The sequence below is a fragment of the Photinus pyralis genome, unplaced genomic scaffold (assembly GCF_008802855.1).
Source record: "Photinus pyralis isolate 1611_PpyrPB1 unplaced genomic scaffold, Ppyr1.3 Ppyr1.4_LG2, whole genome shotgun sequence".
In the NCBI taxonomy this organism is placed as follows: Eukaryota; Metazoa; Arthropoda; class Insecta; order Coleoptera; family Lampyridae; genus Photinus; species Photinus pyralis.
This window is the reverse complement of record NW_022170403.1, coordinates 41,125,314-41,144,679: the sequence shown is the minus strand read 5'-3', so window position 1 is coordinate 41,144,679 and position 19,366 is coordinate 41,125,314.

Here is a 19,366-nt window from a genome sequence, read left to right as displayed (position 1 = left end):
AAAGTTTAATAGACATATTGGCCTAAATGCCGTTTTGTTCTTTGGTATAAGAACAAGTCGACGTGCTTTCTGTTTTCAAAACATCGCTATCTAGCCTCTCGCAAGTTCCGCTCTTGCTTTTTAGCCAATTTTTGCAAATTTATTTGTAAAAAGGTAGCTTTTAATCTCACTTTGGCTGGCTGGCTGGCGGGCAGTAAATGCGAGGCCGTAAAAGAACGCTTGTAAAACGACGAGGAGTGTACGTGTACCTATTGGAGCCGTGTAATTAACACCTTTGGGGACGGGGCAAGATGTGGGCCGGCGACCTCTGGGCGCCATCCTCGAGGTATTATATTAACCTGGAGATCTTCTAGTTTTTCTCGGATTGTTTTCAAATTGGTGTCGTCGGAAGGGGCCAAATGAACCACCTTTCGCACGGCGCGCTTCGAGGGATAGTCGACTTTGGGCGTCCAAAAGTTTTTTAGAAATCCGAAAAAACATTTGGGGGGGCCAAGTGAACGTTGTCGCTTGTAACTAGGTCACCTGATACATTTGGTTATGCGCTCAATTGCGCCACTTGAATTAAAGCTAGCGCCATTACGGTTAAGCCGTGACAAATTTCCAAAAAGTGGGGGGGCCAACTTAACGTTTTTAAAAGTTACTTTTTTTTAACATCTTTTCATACGAAATTGTACTCTCAGGTATGCGCTGAAATGCGCCGTAAAAAGATATCTTTGCGCCATTATTGTTTTTTGGATATTCTTAAATATATTGGGGGGGGCAAGTGAACGGAATTCCCCATAACGCATTTTGCTACCGGTATTTGTGCCACTTGATACATCTGGTTAACCGCGTGTGTGTGATTCAAAGATGTTAAATTTTGACGACCACATGGATTTTGATCAATACATGTCAAAATCGTTATTTATGCACCAAGATCGTTGGGAAAAAGACCAAGACCAACATGAATTTGATGTATTTTTGGCGACCACATGGATTTTGATCAAAACATGTCAAAATCGTTATTCTTGCAATGAGGTCGTTGGAATAAAAAGATCATTGGGAACCAGATTAAGATCAATGCATAAGATATGAATTTGAGGGGTCCGTTAACTTGGCCCCCCCCACTGAGAGATTTCATAGTCGTATTATTTTGAAATGAATGCGCTCGTTATGCGCTCATATGCGCCACCGATAATAACTCTTGCGCCATTATCGTTTTTAGAAATCCGAAAAAACATTTGGGGGGGCCAAGTAAACGTAGCCCCCCCCCCCACTTAAAATTTTTTATGGCTTAACCGTAATGGCGCTAGCTTTAATTCAAGTGGCGCAATTGAGCTCATAACCAGATGTATCAAGGGGCACAAATACCGGTAGCAAAATGCGTTATGGGGGATTCCGTTCACTTGGCCCCCCCAAATATATTTAAGGATAACAAAAAAACAATGATGGCGCAAAGATATCTTTTTACGGCGCATTTTGTTTTTGGTTATCCTTAAATATATTTGGGGGGGCCAAGTGAACGGAATCCCCCATAACGCATTTTGCTACCGGTATTTGTGCCACTTGATACATCTGGTTATGAGCTCAATTGCGCCACTTGAATTAAAGCTAGCGCCGTTACGGTTAAGCCATAAAAAAATTTTAAAAAGTGGAGGGTCTAACTTAACGTTTTCAAAAGTTATTTCCGGAAGTGCGTCCATTTTGAAAATATTTTACATCGATTCGGCCTTCGGAGTAACTCCTAAATACAAATTTTTAAAAACCTACCAATTTACTTTCCCAGAATCGTTTAACTGAAGCTCCCAAAAAAACACCCTGTAGAGTGTTTCTGAAACACTATAACGGCGCCAAGATTTTTGTTTACGGCAGCGCATGATGAAAGGTACGATGTAGTAGAAAAAACATGTTAAAAAACGTGACTTTTGAAAACGTTAAGTTAGCCCCCCCACTTTTTAAAAATTTTTTATGGCTTAACCGTAATGGCGCTAGCTTTAATTCAAGTGGCGCAATTGAGCTCATAACCAGATGTATCAAGGGGCACAAATACCGGTAGCAAAATGCGTTATGGGGGATTCCGTTCACTTGGCCCCCCCAAATATATTTAAGGATAACAAAAAAACAATGATGGCGCAAAGATATCTTTTTACGGCGCATTTCAGCGCATACCTGAGAGTACAATTTCGTATGAAAAGATGTTAAAAAAAAGTAACTTTTAAAAATGTTAAGTTGGCCCCCCCACTTTTTGAAAATTTGTCACGGCTTAACCGTAATGGCGCTAGCTTTAATTCAAGTGGCGCAATTGAGCGCATAACCAAATGTATCAGGTGACCTAGTTACAAGGGACAAAATACGTACTGGGGGGGGCTACGTTCACTTGGCCCCCCCCCCCAAATGTTTTTTCGGATTTCTAAAAAACGATAATGGCGCAAGAGTTATTATCGGTGGCGCATATGAGCGCATAACGAGCGCATTCATTTCAAAATAATACGACTATGAAATCTCTCAGTGGGGGGGGCCAAGTTAACGGACCCGAATTTGAGACATTTTTGTTAACTATGAAATGTAGTTTGTAAGATTAAAATAAATGGTCGTTAAAAAAGTGATTGTAATACTGAGATTCCTTCGATATTTCGTTGTATCGGTTTATTTTGTTACAATATGCCCTTTACGTTACTTTATTCCAGCATTGTAACAGTGGGGTACTTCACGCGGCTACTGGCGGAAATAGATCGAATGCGAGTACCGCAATGTTAAGTAAAAACCATATTTCCGAGTTTTTAAAAACCTATTAAGGTTACTGACTATCCAGATTCCAAACTGTTATCGTGCTTGAGGCTTGTTTTGTTAACTATTGAATTATAGTACCAGAGTAGCTACGAAATTAACGGGTTGCTAGTAACTAATTCAATGAGGGAAAGCATTTTATGTCGAATGGGTAACATTTGATAATGTAATTGCAAATTACGGTGTACTAAATATACGAAATTTACCAAGCACAATCAACTTGAACAATTCGGCATAACAAAGGGTATTACATAACCATGTCGTACTAACGCAATAATACGCCTAATTAGTAGGTGAGACGTGGCGTATTTTATAGATCTGCTACCAAAAGCTCAAACGTATGCTAACCTTGTCATAATATGAGACCTTCTACTTCCGATAATGAATAGGTCCATTGTGACTAAATATCCAATTTACATTTCGCAAGATTTTTCTAACAGTTGCGGCACAATAGACGTAGGTCTTTTTAAATTAAAGAATGTTTCATCACTATTGCAAAAGAGCTTGTTTTTGGATGCCGGAGTCGCCATCCGTGGTAACATTAACGTATAACGTTCATACTAATATCGATTTCTGTACTTTTATTTCTAATGCTTGTTTTCCAATGAAAGTGATACGTCTACATAGGGTTTATTATTAATTATCTGTTAGAGAGTTATAGTACGAGTATAATTTCTGTATACAATATAGTAATGCAGTATGGGTAACATTTGATATATCGATCCTGCAAATTACAGGTGTACATAAATCATGCAAAATTCATTTGATAGTTAACATTGAAACGAATGATTAATAGTGTCGAACCCAATATACGATCTCAGTTGAGACACCTTTTAATTTATCGCGAATTGTACAACCCGCACTGTGCTATTATGTAAAATATGTGTCTGCAGTGTATAGTTACGCTACTGTTATAATTATTAATTAAAAACAGTTTGCGGTTCACATAACGTGGAAGTGTTTTTTTTACTTTACCACTACGGGGAGCGTAATGACTCAATTTCCGAAATTTTTTACAATTTTGCTTTACTGATGAAAACGGGTTTCCTAATATAAGATGATTCCGCTTTAGCTATTAGTATGAATTGACTTAGCTTGTATTTATATTGGACGTTCAAATGTAATCTTAATTTATTCATGGGGCGTAATAAATCAATCCTTTGAAGTCGCCGCAACGCCGGGAGTCCAACGTAATTGCAGATGTGGGTTGAGGAGAAACTACACTGAGGAAAGGAAATTCGGTTCCTCTTCGATACTTTGTATACGTAAAATCGCGCCCGGTTGTGCAAATACATTTCAAATGCGATAAAATTATATTTCATTTGACAAATTTGTACCTATACGTTATGTATTTTGAGTGCGCCGTTAATTTACGAGTAGTACCTATAAAAAAATAAATTTATTCTGCACCCGTTTATTTAATATCGATTCTCCGTATTTACAAGTCCGACCCGGATGAGTAGGTATGTGCAAACATAAAATGGCAATATTTTTTATCTTGATGTATACGTTTAGGTTTATGCCGTGTAAACTTATACCCCGAAAATAACGCGACTCATTTTTGTTTGTACATATAATTAATCTTGTGATGTAGCTTGATGATTTTATCTCGAATAACAGGCCAACGGATTTACGTATAAAGTTGCTAAAGTAATACCTTGCCGAAAAGCTTTATATAAACGTCGTTTTGCTTTTAAGTAACAACGGTATAAAGATTTGTAAGAAAATATATCATATACATAAATACATATTAAATTTCAATTTTATCAAAAATCGGATAAATAGTTTAGAAGTTGAGAGTGCCAAAAGGGCATATTGTTGGATTTTTGAAATTAGACTTTGATGTTGATTAATTAATTACTGCTACGCGATTTAAAGGGAGCGTAGAGAAAAAGAGAGAGAGATGCCGTTGCAAAACCTTAGCTACTCTTAAAAATGACAAACTATACATTACAAAGGTGAAAGGGGGGAGGTAACACACGTTCTACCCTTCATGCTATTCTGATGAAAGATCCTTTCTTTTTCTAATTAAAATCTTTCAGTCTGCTAGAAAAATTTCGAGTTAAATTTTTAGGTTTTAAGTTTAAGAAGAAACTTGAAATACGTTTCAGAACGTATGTGCAGTTCTATCAAAAAAGGACGTTGATAATAAAGTGAAGTTATTGGTAATGAGATGGATTTAAATACATGTATTTATTATACTACTCACCTATCCTAGACTCAGACCTCCTATAACCTACGTGAGAGTGTTAGGACCCTAGATTTTACGTTGAGCTAGTAGGATTTTGAGTTAAAAAGTTATAGGTCGTCGTCTTCCAGTTCTTTTATTTGCAGTAGCACAGAGATAAGATAAATTAAAATAGTTATCTAGATTTATTCCTTAATTGTTGGCATTTTGGACATGAACTCTTTCTCACTTTCAATCCACAGAAACATTTGAATGTAGAATAGTCAGATAGCATTGTCTACCGACAAGAAAATGACTCTCAATTTTTCGTAGCTCAAGATTTGAATAAAATAATCTAAACATTCTAAACAACATATGGTCAAATTACTATTAAACTCGACAAGGGCTGACTCGAAGAACGGACTCACGGTCTTACAAAACTATTGGTTTCAGCACAGAATCGGGGGTCAGGTGAACAAGTCGCTTGAATTGTTACGAACTGCCTTTGCTGCCTAAATCAAAGCCACACACGACACACTCGCATATAAGCAAAGACAGTCTGATAGACAATACAACGGAGATACCTAATCTCTCCAGTTAAATTTAATATAAATTCCGTTAGCAGTTCGCATAATAGACCACAAGAACATTTTTATTATAATTATAAAGGCTACTTGCAAATGATCTCTCTAATTCAATTAATTCATGCTAATTGAAATAATTTACCTTGTAGTAAAGTATTCCGATAGTGGGTTCGCACGGAATATAATTAACAAATGCTTTCAAAACTGCACATTTCTACTCAATCGATGTCAACAATGGATCACTTTAGTACTCAAAATGGCCCGGGGATAGAAACAATTCGAGCATGTAGGCTAAAGTGAAAATCTAAAAACGATCCTTTGGTTCCCTTTTTGTGCATGTTATTTTTAGGTTCTAAGTTTAGCACGATATTTGGAATACGTTTCAGAACTTTCAGAAAATTAATAAAATTAAACATTTTTAGTTCTAAAAAGTATTTCAAACATGCACAAAATGGAACTAAGGGATTGTTTTTAGATTTTCAACTTTAGCCTACATGCTACATAGTACACAAAATATACCATGCAATTTCTAATTAATTAAAAATCTTTCTGTCTACGTGCCACGACTTTGGTCCAGAATCCAACACCACGACTTTGAATCGAATTCAAGGTCATTCTACAGTTACGTGGTCTTGCACCAATGTCCAAGACAATGCCTTACTCTCCTTTCACCGGGGCCAACGAATGCGTTTAAAAGATTTACAAGGTTATACATATCTGAAGGTCATTTCATTGTGGAAGGTTAACTTGTTTTCCTAATAAGTTTGGAAAAACCCGCGTTCCTGACTATATAGTGTAAAAGTAATCCTATATATTTCTGGTTACTATTCGGCTGTTGCTTGGCATGTTAACATTAGAGTATTACCCATTTTATTATTCTTTCGGAAAGTTACGCAATTATAGTGATAACTGTGCATATCTTTGGTGTGTGAATAATGTGGGTAAACTACGACAAATAACGATTATCAAGCAAGAACTTGAATAACGTTATGCAAGTAAGTACAAAACCTTTATTGTATTGCTTGACACTTTGCTTTTCCTCTTTGCAAAATCTGTGATTTTTGAGTAGCTCAGGTTTTTCAATATGGCAAATCCAAAACCGCGACCTTGGGAAAACCCAAGGTCAAAGTTCAAAATCCAAAGCCACGATCTTAGTACAGCATCCAAAGACATGATCTTGTGCCAAAGCCCAGGGCTACAAATACCGTGACGTTGGGAAAATCCTTTTGACGCCACGTGACCTTGAGTGGAAGTGATAGTTCTTCATTTTTGGGGCACTTCTTATGAGAGCTTCTACTGGCGACACGAACAACAGACCGCGATTCGAGCTCTAAGAAACTTTTGGCGCCCAAAATCGACCACCCCTTTAAGACGGGCGCCTTGCAATAGGCACTTAATTTAGAAATAGAAATTCCGCAGGGGCTTTTCGCGTTGACAAGATCTTTCCGATGACACCAATCCCATATAGCGTATTTTTTTATCCATTTTATGTAAGTGTCCATGTATTAAAAATAGACGTACATCTCAGTACGTACTATGTATTTTAAATATTTATGTCCATTATACAGGGTGTTTTTTTTAAGATGAGCCATAGAAAGTGCACACCTAGCATAACGCAATGTAAAGGCGTTTAGTGTTTAAAATGGACCGTAGGGAAATTTACATTGCGCCAAATATTGTTCTCAAATCTTGGCCTTGCGCTTAGTTATTTCACTGACAGTTCTCGATCTCAATTCTTCAAACTGCATTAACGGAGCAGCAACATGTATTCCGCTGCTCGAAAAGGTGTTCATGTACAAGAGTGGACACAGTAGCTGAGTGGTAATGCGAGCTATTGTAATCTTATACGTTTATATCTGATTTGGATAAATTTTTTGATTTAGAAACAATTTCTACAGTACTGTGGCAGATGATTCGCGAGGAAGCAAGCGAGGAAGCTATTACCGAAACAATAATTGATGCAATGTAGGTACATTTCCCTATTGCCAATTTTAAATAACTCAACACCTTTACATTCTCGTATGGCCCATCTTAAAAAAACACCCTGTATGTACATTTTTCATCAGTTACTTGTTATGAGTTATTCGCTGAAGTGATTACCTCAATCAAGATTAAAGGATTAGGATTTGAGAAACGGGCAAAAAAAATCAATCGCCAAGATACAAGTAATAAGATTCCGTCAACCTGTTTCGACAACAGCATTTTAAACAGCAAAATCCGGCAGAGCGATTTAAGCTACAAGATTCAGGCAATCAGGTTCATTCCAAAAGAAATACGCATGAGGCACATCTACCCCAGTTACTACTATCGTTTGGAACGAACAACATAAATCGCTGGTCTTATGCGTCCTTCCGGTTTGTAGACAGCACTATAAAGAATTGGGGAAGACATTTGCATGTTCAAATTCAATGCAAATGTTGAACTAGACTATTTCACATAACGCAATATTGTACCCGACTCACTATACATGAAGGTATGAACAGAATGATATCATTTGAAGGTCCAGATTAAATAGGTGGCATACCTCTTATTATTAAAAAAACTTCTACAAATAGTTTAAGCATCTAGGGCAGACATAGGTGGGTCTAAAATTTTATTTTCTGCTTTAATACATAGAAGCACAAAAGCATCTTTATTAATTCAAAAATAGGTCTACATCGGTCATCGACAAACAACGAAATTTAAAAAAATTCAATGAAGCCACCCTCGAAGCCACCTTAAAAATATCATTTTTAACACTTTCGAACCATAAATTACAGAAATATTATTGATACTCCTACATATCTATAAAAAATATAAAAAATTTAAAAGAGGACTTTTTTTACCTTTTTAGATTAGATTAGTTACGACCCATAAACGTTTACGGCTTGGATATGGTTGTGATGTATGTATATAGACGGTATTAATCTATATGGTACCACTTATTTCTAATGTAACAAACTGTTCGGTTTAAAACAAAAATCATAATTAATGCAATTGAACGTATGCCAAGTATACCAATCACATGCGTCACCTTGTCCAGCATTTCTCTGTGCGAGATCTTTTTTCTTAAAGTAAAATGTTTTAAATTTCTTCAGCTGTTTTGGCACCTTACGAAATCCGTTACTGATTTAAGAGGCAAAACTATGGTTGTATTTGTAACCTAGGCTAAATTCCGCGTTTCAATAATTAGATGCACGTCGAATTTTCGGTCAACTGTACCTTCCTGCTTTACTAAAATGAGAGTATACCGTTACCGACTGTGACAGTAATATGTAAACCAAGTAGTTTTCATAAATTCTACTGTCAGTATTGTTACGATTAAAAATCGGATTCTGTCAGGTCTCTAATCTTATTAATTTGGTGCCCTAAATGTAAGTATGTTAATCAAATTTGATGTAAATAAGGTTATTACAATGACGTACGTAGGTAAGTAATGACGTGCGTATATTATTGAAGTCGAGTATCGTGAGAAAGCGATATTAGTTGCCATAGTAACTATATATAAAACCACATAGCATAATTCAGTCACGAATTGCTAGAATTACGAGTATTGGCATTCAAAAAATGTCATATCTAAGGGCTCAACACAAAACTGTCAGGTGGTAAGCAAGAGTAAATAGGCAATCTTATTGCATATACACATACATTTTGGCCAAGTTCTCAGTCAATACTTCTAAACTTACTTCACCAACAATCAATCATAAATAAACCATTCGAAGGCCTTCATCAGATCTAAAATCTATTTCCAGAAATGTTAATTTGCATCAGGTTTGCAACAAAGTAATAAAATCGTCTATAAGTTTCATAATCAGCTGCTATACTTTTTTGCATAACATCACACAAAAATAACCGTGATTAATATTTAAACAAACAAAACATCAATCAATACCCTAAAGTGTAATTAATGAGTGGAAATTCCTTATATATTGCAATAATGAAAAGCTTTTAGTCTTACGAAGTAATTCCTCTTTGTGTTCCGTTTCTGTACCGTCTTAATTAATAATAGAAATCGAAAATTACTATTGTGAGTTGGATAATTTGGTGGAAACTTGTTGAGGGAGAAATATTGTATTCTCAATGTTCGTTTTTACAAATAACAAGAAACTCGGTTAAAATACCATTTCTTTATTGTTACGGAGAAGTTTACATAACTATACACAGCTCATGTGAATATCTTAAAAGGAACAATGGCAAAACGAAAACACGTAAAAGTTATTATTTTAGTAACACTTGAGGAAACCATTTGGTTCCATTCGAATTGAGCAATTTTATCATAAATGTCTACATAAAATTTCTACGCTGGGCTTTTGCGAATTTTTATCAAATAATGTATTGCCAGTGCATCCGTAAATTGAACAAAGAATTACATACTGCATTTTGTATTATAGAAATTCTCGCTGTAATGTGTTTTATGCGTGACAATCTTTCTGTGAAAATCTACACTGTTGACTAATTCCCTACAGTAAAACCAAGCTCCAAAATAAATGTACAAAAAATTGATTGACCTACTCATCTATCAGCGTATAGCCTGAAGGGATGCACCAATCGAGATACAATTCAGGAAAAATGTGTCATTCATTACATGTGAAAATACATTCAAGGAACAGGTGTATTTTCAGGTGTAATCCACTGTACGTTTTTATCCAAAACCGTCCGATAAAGAAGTAATTATACGTTCAGTTTTATTGGAAAAAGTTACACATTATCCACTAGTGGATAATATTTTGATTACTCAAGTAAATATCCACACCTTCATTAGTCCATCAGGCGCCAGAGAGCCAAAAACAAAAACTTTCAATTTAATACAATAATTGTTCCGAAAATAATCATCAGGAAGTGACAACATTAATACATACATACATGTTGATAATTTGGTCGCTGGCTTGAGATTTTAATAGATAAAAAAGTAGACAACAATTCATTGAAACAGAAAATAAAATTATAACATATCATGATTACTGATTCATAACGGAGTCATGATGAAATTAATATAAAATTTCAATGTTATATAGGACTTTTGATTAATGTCAATCTGTCAGTGATGACAGTAGTCATTATATACATTTAGCAATGTCATGGATACGGCCGGTAAAGTGACGGTGCGGCCGGTAAAGTTACTGGTGCGGTCAGTAATTGGACAAGCGGCGGGAAACGAAGTCTGCTCTGCCTCTGTCGTGGAAACTAAATTCTCCTTACTGCCGATTCAGTAATTCTTCGGGATTAAAATGATTGTTCCAAATCAAATCCTCTTATTACACCCTTTGTTCTGAATTCTAAAGAAATAATGAATTGTTTAATTAATGTTGTTTAGTAGTTACAGTAGTTGATTGTAAGAATCAATTTTGTCGGTATATACTATTAGTTTTTCTATAATAAAGATTATAAAATTACATAATAAAACATGGCGCAGTCTAAATATTGTTGATATGCGAGATAAGTATTTGTAATCCGCATATATTGCTCCAAGTTTAGTGCTGTTTGGGTTTCCTGCAAAGTCGTTTGGTACCCTACAAAATTAGATGCACGTTTTGTTTTAAATCAGTCTTAGTATACGACATATGGCATTAATCAAAGCATCCTGATCGCTAACGATATACATAGTGCAAGCAAGACATTTACAGATTAAATAGCCACGTACAAATCCATGGACATAGGTCATATAATCAAACGTAGAAAACAAAGATGAAGCGAAACCCCACGCGGAATTTGACAGAAACTGTCAGGACAGTAATGGAAAAGGGGGTCACACAAAGAGAAAATTAATTGGTATACCTTTATTACTGCCGATTCAGTAATTCTTCGGGATTAAAATGATTGTTCCAAATCAAATCCTCTTATTACTCCATGTGCACAGCGAAGCGCATGAAAAGCGTTCTGAATTCTCAAAAAATAACTTAAATTATTTAAACTGCGACAAATAGATATAATACTTAGAAAATGACGATAATTGTTGTTGTATACAACAGTAGGAAAATATAATTTTATTTCAACGATACATCCCTATGGGTATTGTACGACGTTTCAGGATTAGATAGCGCTTTAGATAGAAAACCATCCAACACGTTCGACAATGTAATAACAAAAGTTTTACTTCAAGCGGTTCATAAGTATGTCACGTTCTAACGTTAGCCAGCTACACTTCCTAACTTATGAGAATTGATAGCAATTTGTTTCAAAATGTTAACCGATCTGCCAAATTCAATTTTCCTTTATCAGAGGGTACAGTCGCAAACATTTTATGACGGTTATAAGAACCCAGATTAAATTGTTTTCCACTTAGCCATTGTAAAAGTGATACCTCATGTGGAAAATCAGATTGAAACCGGGTTTCGGTCTTCAGAATTCGGAACAAAAATCGATACTTTGAAGATTTAATTTTGGCATTGATGCTGTATAAGTTTGAAACTAGCACGGACACCGGCTAATGGAAAAGCGTTGCGCTAATAATGAGTTCTTGTTTTACAGAAATGGATAAAAATTTGTCAATCGGAAATCCATCAATTCTGAACATTTCATTAATAAAAATAACCAGTATTTTGTACGTTTAATTTCTTGCATCACCTCTGAATAATTTCATATACATATTTAATGAAATTGCCGATATTACTTCACATCCACAGTGACCTAAAGCATGTTCTACGTCATTCAATGTACATCAGTTGTGTAAAATATGTTTAAAAAAAAGTGTATTGATTTATTCAAATGTAGGTAGTTTTAAATTATTAACACAGACGCATAAATGATTACAATAAATTAGCACTTAATATTCCCATCTTTCGTAAAGCACAAAGTATTCGTACGATATACGGAGTGCGTGAATCATAGAATTGCCGTACGAGTTAATAGTTGTATTTATTACTCAGTTGTAAATGTTAATTAATGAAGTAAAACTGTTACGATGAATTTTAATTTGACAAGATACTAACTTTTGAAATTGCCCACTGGCCTGTTGGATATCAGTCAGCTGTACCAATGTGTACAACAGGTTGTACCACGTAAGGATGGCATTTGAGTGGGAAAGACTGTGTAAGGTGCATCCTACCCATTACAATATTGGTTTATTACTGTATCCATCTTTCTGAAAAATGGTACGCGGCAGCAAAGATAAGCCATTCTTCCATACAATTAGAATTATTTTTAACTGTTATCAAACTCTGTACCGTGTTCATCTGCGGATTCCAATTTTGAACAAGTAAAAAATCTTCTAATGCACGTGCCGGTTGTTTATTTTTCCGATTGTTTGAGAGTTGGGCAATCGGTTTCATTAAAATTTACGATTGGTTGGTCCAAAAACTGCATTTTTCATTGCTCTTCACGTACTTGAAAAAATTTGCTGTGGCTAGCACAGATACCACTCGCACACCTGGGCAAGAGCGATTCTTCCACAAGCTTTTGAGCGGAATTTGGTAAACATTATCTTAAGACAGAAAGAAGTCATAAGATAATGTTTACCAAATTCGGTTCCAATTGGTTCAGCCGTTTACACGAAAATGAGCATCGATACTTTGTTTGATTCGGATTCCTGGTGCTTCAAATGTGTATTTCCATAAAAACAGTGTGGGTCATTTTTTTACCCCAATGAAATACCTCCCTTACTAACGTGCTGGTGGTTAAAGGCTATATTACAGTATATTATAAGTACACATGGTCTGTAATTAGAATGTTTGCTTATTGATCGTGTACACTTATAGTACTTGTAATTACGGTAACTCCGAAGTTAACGCGATTGTCAAGCTGTTTCACTTGTACATAGTAACCAACAGTTTTATGCATACCATGTTAAATTGTCTCCCAACAGATTGTATATGAACCAACGTTACATTATTTTAGATAAATTTCTTGAACTTATTTTGTAGTTTTCATTATTTTACATATAAGCATACTCACTGCCCCTGATAATGGATCAGTTAAATGTATTAAAGCGTTAAAGGTAGGGTAGGGTGGTTCCAGGAAATTCAATGCATATTGAGTTTCATTCAGAACATAAGCAGAGATCTTATTTTTGTGTGGTTTTTGGTGTGTATACATATGGGCTATGTATACTTTAAAAAAAATTTGCTGAGGTTAGCACAGCTACCACCCGCATACCCGTGCATGCGCGATTCTTCCCTTTTATGCCCATAAATACGTGTACCAAATTTGGTTCCAATCGAAATCGGTTCAGTCGTTTAGTCGGAAATGAGAGTACAGACGGACCGACAGACCAACATAAAATCTAGATTTTGTTTTATTCGAATTCGAAAACCGTTTTTAGTAATTTGGTCTTTATGTTGAATTCGCTGTTCTAAATATAATACTTTTTGATAGAATTTGATTTGTTTTATAGCAGACATTCCATGCCATGACGGATATTGGCGTTATAAAGTTCCATGGCATCACAGATTATTGAAAAAGTTGGGGGTTTTATTTTTCCAATTTTCGGTCTTTATTATGCAAAAAATTGAAAACTAATACGGTTGATTGATGTAAAAAAAATTTTTCTACAAAAACCTTAATACATTTTTGCCCTAAAATAATTTGGGGAGCCAATAATCGCATGTTATAAATTTTACATTGAAATCCCTATGATGCGTTACGCAAGTTACCACCCTGTATATCATGATTCCATGCGTTTGATCGGGGCCTACGGTTGATCCGTTTTCTTTTAAGTAGGTATACATAGCCCATATGTATACATTTTAGAAAAGTCCCTGTACGTGGTAATCATTTATAAATAAAGTATTAGGAAGTTTGGGAATGTACACAAACTGTGTGAATTATAAAACTTCAAATTAGGTCATTTTGACTTGAAAATCACTTACTGTAAAAGATTTAAAAAAGGCGACAATATAGGTACTGATAACTTCTTGCCGCCATAAGAATGTTGTTGGTGTTAACGTTTACCTGAAACAAAAAAAAATCGTATTACTTAACAATCTGCCAATACTTGCGATTGTTCTTTCTTCAATAAACAGATTTTATGTTAATGAGGCTACCGCCTACACTACACACGGTTTTGCTTAAAAGAGAAAACCTCGCAACTCAAGCTATTACGATTTTCTTCGAAATGGATATTGCAAATAAAATTAAATGTTTATGCAAATACCTTTTTGTACCACCAAATTTAAAGTAAACAATTCGCACGTTGCTGCTAGATTTTACTTCTCTCGTCTGCGCCGTTTCTTCATTACTTATCACGTACAAAATTACGATTACAGCATCAGTTTCAAATACTCCCAGAAAATTTATAATTTTAGTTATGACTCGATACGCCAGAGCAACACAATTTTGTAAAATTGCGATACACTAAAAGTCAATTTCTTATCCCATTAATCTGCGCAAAAAGGATCACCGTGAAAGTGAATTGCTTCTTTCATTACGTCCAATTCCAACTTTTAGAGCTGTCACATTTTTTCTCTGCATCGCACTATAAATGAAATACGTGATGAGTTTGTTTACTACTAAGTAATTTTGTTCCTTAAATTCCGGAATCCACTGATTCATTTTCGGTTAATACAATTATTTAAATTTGGCAAAGTTTCATTAAAACCGTTTAGATCAATCGTAAATGTAGATAATGCAATTATTCATCAGTTTACCTTAGAAGTTATCGTTAAAGTTTATGTGCCCCTTATAGATGCGCCGAACTTCCATTACAGCTTTTAGGCATCTCCGTCAATATTTACCTTGGAATGACATCGCATCTTCCTCTTTACTATAATTGCATTACCAGTGCTTTCAAATATACCTACGTGCACAATAAATATGGTAATTGTTTCCCGATTTCAATAACCGCGTAAGAATAATACATCTGCTCTCTTGACTTTTGGAGTACAATGCAAACAAATTTATAAAGTAAATTGATAAAATAAATAGAAGTGCTCTAATGCATATGCAATTAGACTTTAGTTAGTTGATTAGTAACATTTCAATTAACTTTTTGCGTCAATTCATTAATCTCAATTGTCGCAAGTTATAAGGAGGATTTGTTATATGCGAAAAGCAATTACTGTAACTTACAAGAACGAAATGAATGACATCATTAAACCCATTCATATTTATGAGTGCAAGACGCTATTCGCACTCCCTATATCGCACATTATAGTGCCACTAAATCGATCCAAAAATTGCTCAAAACATTTTTGTCCATTTTCTTTAACATTCTGCAAAGGTGTCCGACATTAGGCAGGTTCCGAGGTAGGTTCTGTGCGGTCAGATGCCCACTCTCACGTGTTATTAAAATTTTTATAATTTCCGGTTTTCGATCTTTTGATCGGCTTGGACTTCTCTAATCGGAATCGAAACTGCAACACTTTCCCCATTTGACCCGTGACCTAATCTCTATCATAATTATGTTGTGTGCCATTCGTGAAAACTTCGTATCTGCTCCTTTATGCGCTAAACTGTCCCAAATTGGGGTTCGATTAAAAGCTCCTTCCAGTGCTGTTAAATTACTAAGTCTCATTTTGTTTCTTTGGGTTCCCCGTTAATAATTTATGCCAAGTAAACATATGAACTTGCACGCGCTCTTACCCGTTCTGACTAAAGCCCTATTTCTCAATCATACAGAAAGGGGGTGGGCCTTTGGTGTGCCAAAGTGGTGAATAGTTATGAATAGAACAGAAGCTAATAGCGATTGGCGGTTGATTTCAGATTTTGTTAAAGAAGGAGATTATGCTGTAATGGATTGGAGGTCCTTTAAATACTGTACCAACGTAAAAACGAGGCCGCTTGTTTCTCGACGGGTGAAGAGCATGTACATCTTTTTACGCTAAAAGGGGCAGTCGACAGTCGGCTCTATTTGTTTAGTTGAAGACACAGTTCGTCATTTAATAAACTAGATTCTGACGGCGGAAACCCAGCGTACAGAATGTAAATGCAAAGACATCGGCACGGTACGACGCAAGTGACTTGGGGAATTTATCGATCGGTACGCGAAAGGGCAGAGTACGGCTGCAACTGCAATTTTAAGTCAACATTGAGATTTTTCATTGTGAGAGGAGCCGGACGTCTATGAGGAACATAATTACAATTCTAAATTTAAAGGTTGTTTTGATTTGACCTAGCTGGATAGGTGTTTTGTGAGTGTTTGCCATTGCACACAGCAATAATATTACAATCAGGTTGGATATAGAAGATGAGATCACTCAGGAACATATCTTATTCTTATGAACGTTATTGAATCCATAGGATTCCTCAAAAACTGTACTTTGTGACGTTATTGTCTTTACCGTGTAATCTTTGCTTTGGCTTACATTTGAATTACGATGTGGAATCCTTCTCGAATAACATTATGCGAACTCTTACCTTTATATAGCAATCCTTACGCCATCTAGGTGTTCACATTATAACCCGATCCTTGATTTGCGATATAGTTTTCTTTTAAACAAAAAAACCTTTTGTCTAGTTTTCTGTTGAATGGCGCGGTTATCTTCTCCCACTCACTGTCGACGCGCGCAGTCCTTGTTGAAGAACTCGATTAGATCTTGACTTGTATTTGAGCTACACGCCATTACACTTACTTGACATATTTGTCTACCTTTATTGGGATTAATTAGTGGTGTTGTACTAAGATTAGTGAAGTTTTCTCTTATCATCTTACTTCCAATTTCGCTGATGACGCATTGCTGCGGATTTATCTTACAAGTTTAAGGCCGTTTTGCGGTATGTTATCTATGACGCATTATCTTTTTATTTTAAATAATCTATTCTAGGCTACTTTCGTACTCCCTGAGTTTTCTTACTTATTATTTTGGTTTTACCAATTGCTTCCTGATTGTACATTTATATTTTGACGTGGAAACGCGAATACCCGATTTTCCATATGGTGCAATAGAATTCCATTGAAGTTTCGACGCCATTACAATCAAAAACGCTCTACATATTTCTACCTTACCGACTGAAGAATTGACTGAAGAATTACCGCCATTTCATGTGAAACCGATATTTGACCTGATGACCCAATTTTACGAAGTTCGTTGACCTACGATTCATTCCTCCAAAACGCAAGTACTTAATTAACGAGACGTGTGGACTGTGGAGTTGGTGCTGTGTAAATTTTTAATTAACGTTATGTATTTTACTTTTAAGAACTTGCTCGTGTAAGTTTGTTTGCATTTGAATTGATAAGATTGCTTTGTCATTGAAGATAGATTCAATTATTTTATTTGTACATTTTGTAGTATTTTTCTCTTAAAACTTCATGTCACTTTTTGATATCTCACACCGATTGTGAAAACCAACCCTTAGTCGAACCAAATTTTATTTTGTTGTAAAGTCATTTGAATTTTTGATTCTTTTTAGTATTGATTGCAATTCTACGTACAAGAATAACCATTCGTGTCTTGCGTTAACCATTGCTTATGCGATATATTGTGCAACGCGAATCATTACCCTTCTTATTTGTTTGTTTTTGTGTCTGTGTACCGTACAAGGGGGCTTCGATAACAAAGAATTTGATTGTAAGTGGACTGTAATTATGAATTACTTCCAAGGCCTTGTTCATGCTGGGAATGAAAGAACATAGACACATAAATAAACGTGTTTATTATAAAAAATACAAAGTAAGTGAATTTCTATTGAATATGGTTGACGTAGGCGACGATGGTAAAGTTACGAAGGGATAATGTAAACAAAGGAACTTACGTGTTGTTTCGAAGTCCATTAACAACGAAGGCGATGTTGCAATGGCGAAGATTGCTCTTTTCTACGAAGTTGTCGATTTTGTTACAACGAAATCTTCTTATGTGCGGTGCTGACGTTCTGCTTGTTAATAACGATGTTGCGAACTGCACGGCGACATCTTGACCCGTTGTGGATCGATCGAGATCTATATGCGAACGACGAAGGCTAATCGGCCATTGATTAACGGCGACTTCTCAACGTAGCTGAGTCGATGGCTTCTAAGCGAAGAATGGGGCGAATTCTGCGCGACGAGTACACCTATTGCGCTTCTGCGGCTCATGCGCGCACACGTAACAAATAGGAATATATACAGGCAAGGCAAAACGGTTACGTACAGGGTATTTTCATTAAAGGAAAAACGAAAGGATATTTTATTCTAGTTTGGGGACGCAACAGTCTGACTGTTTCAGATTTGCAGTTTCGCGTCCTCTGAGCTCGGAAGGTTGCGACCGGAGTTCAAGGTAAATTTAGTTATTTTCGTCGTTTTTCCCTTTTAACGTTTGATTACATTTTGGTTGTTAATACTAACGAGTTATGATTATTACTTTGTTTGAAAGTCACTTAATGATTATAGCTCCGTTGTTTCTGCGGAAGCCCTTTTGGATAAATATTTTCCCAGGCTACGTGTTGGCTTCTCATTTGTTTTATTAGAGATTATGTTAAATTCCCAGTTTGATATACTAGATCGAAATATTACAGTGTCAGATTTGTGATATTTTGAGATCTTTGTGTGCTTATCTAAGGTAATTTTGTCCCGTTGGCCCAAAGTGAACGTAACAACTTGTTCAAATATTCTACCAGAATTATGATAAGGGGGTTAGAATTTTGATTGATATCAATTTCGAGCATTCTGCCGGCTACTCCGAATTAGGTTTTCCTGCAATTTTCCTAATTCGTAAGGCAAATGCCATAAGACCTTCTGAAGGGGCATCTGTAAAAAGCATTATGCGAATCATTTTGTAATTCGGTGTAAGCCTGTTGAGAACCCAAAACAAGAGAGGGATAATAAATAATAAATAAATAAATAATAAATAAATAAATCCAAATTCTTCACTGGTTGGTCTGTTGCGGGGGCACAATTGTTTTTTCCCACTCACTGATGGCAGTTTCTGATTCACGTTCACAAAACTTACAATGGCAGCAGGATTGGCAATGCCCGTGTACTATTATCTGAATGTGATAATAAAATTGACGTTTGACAAAA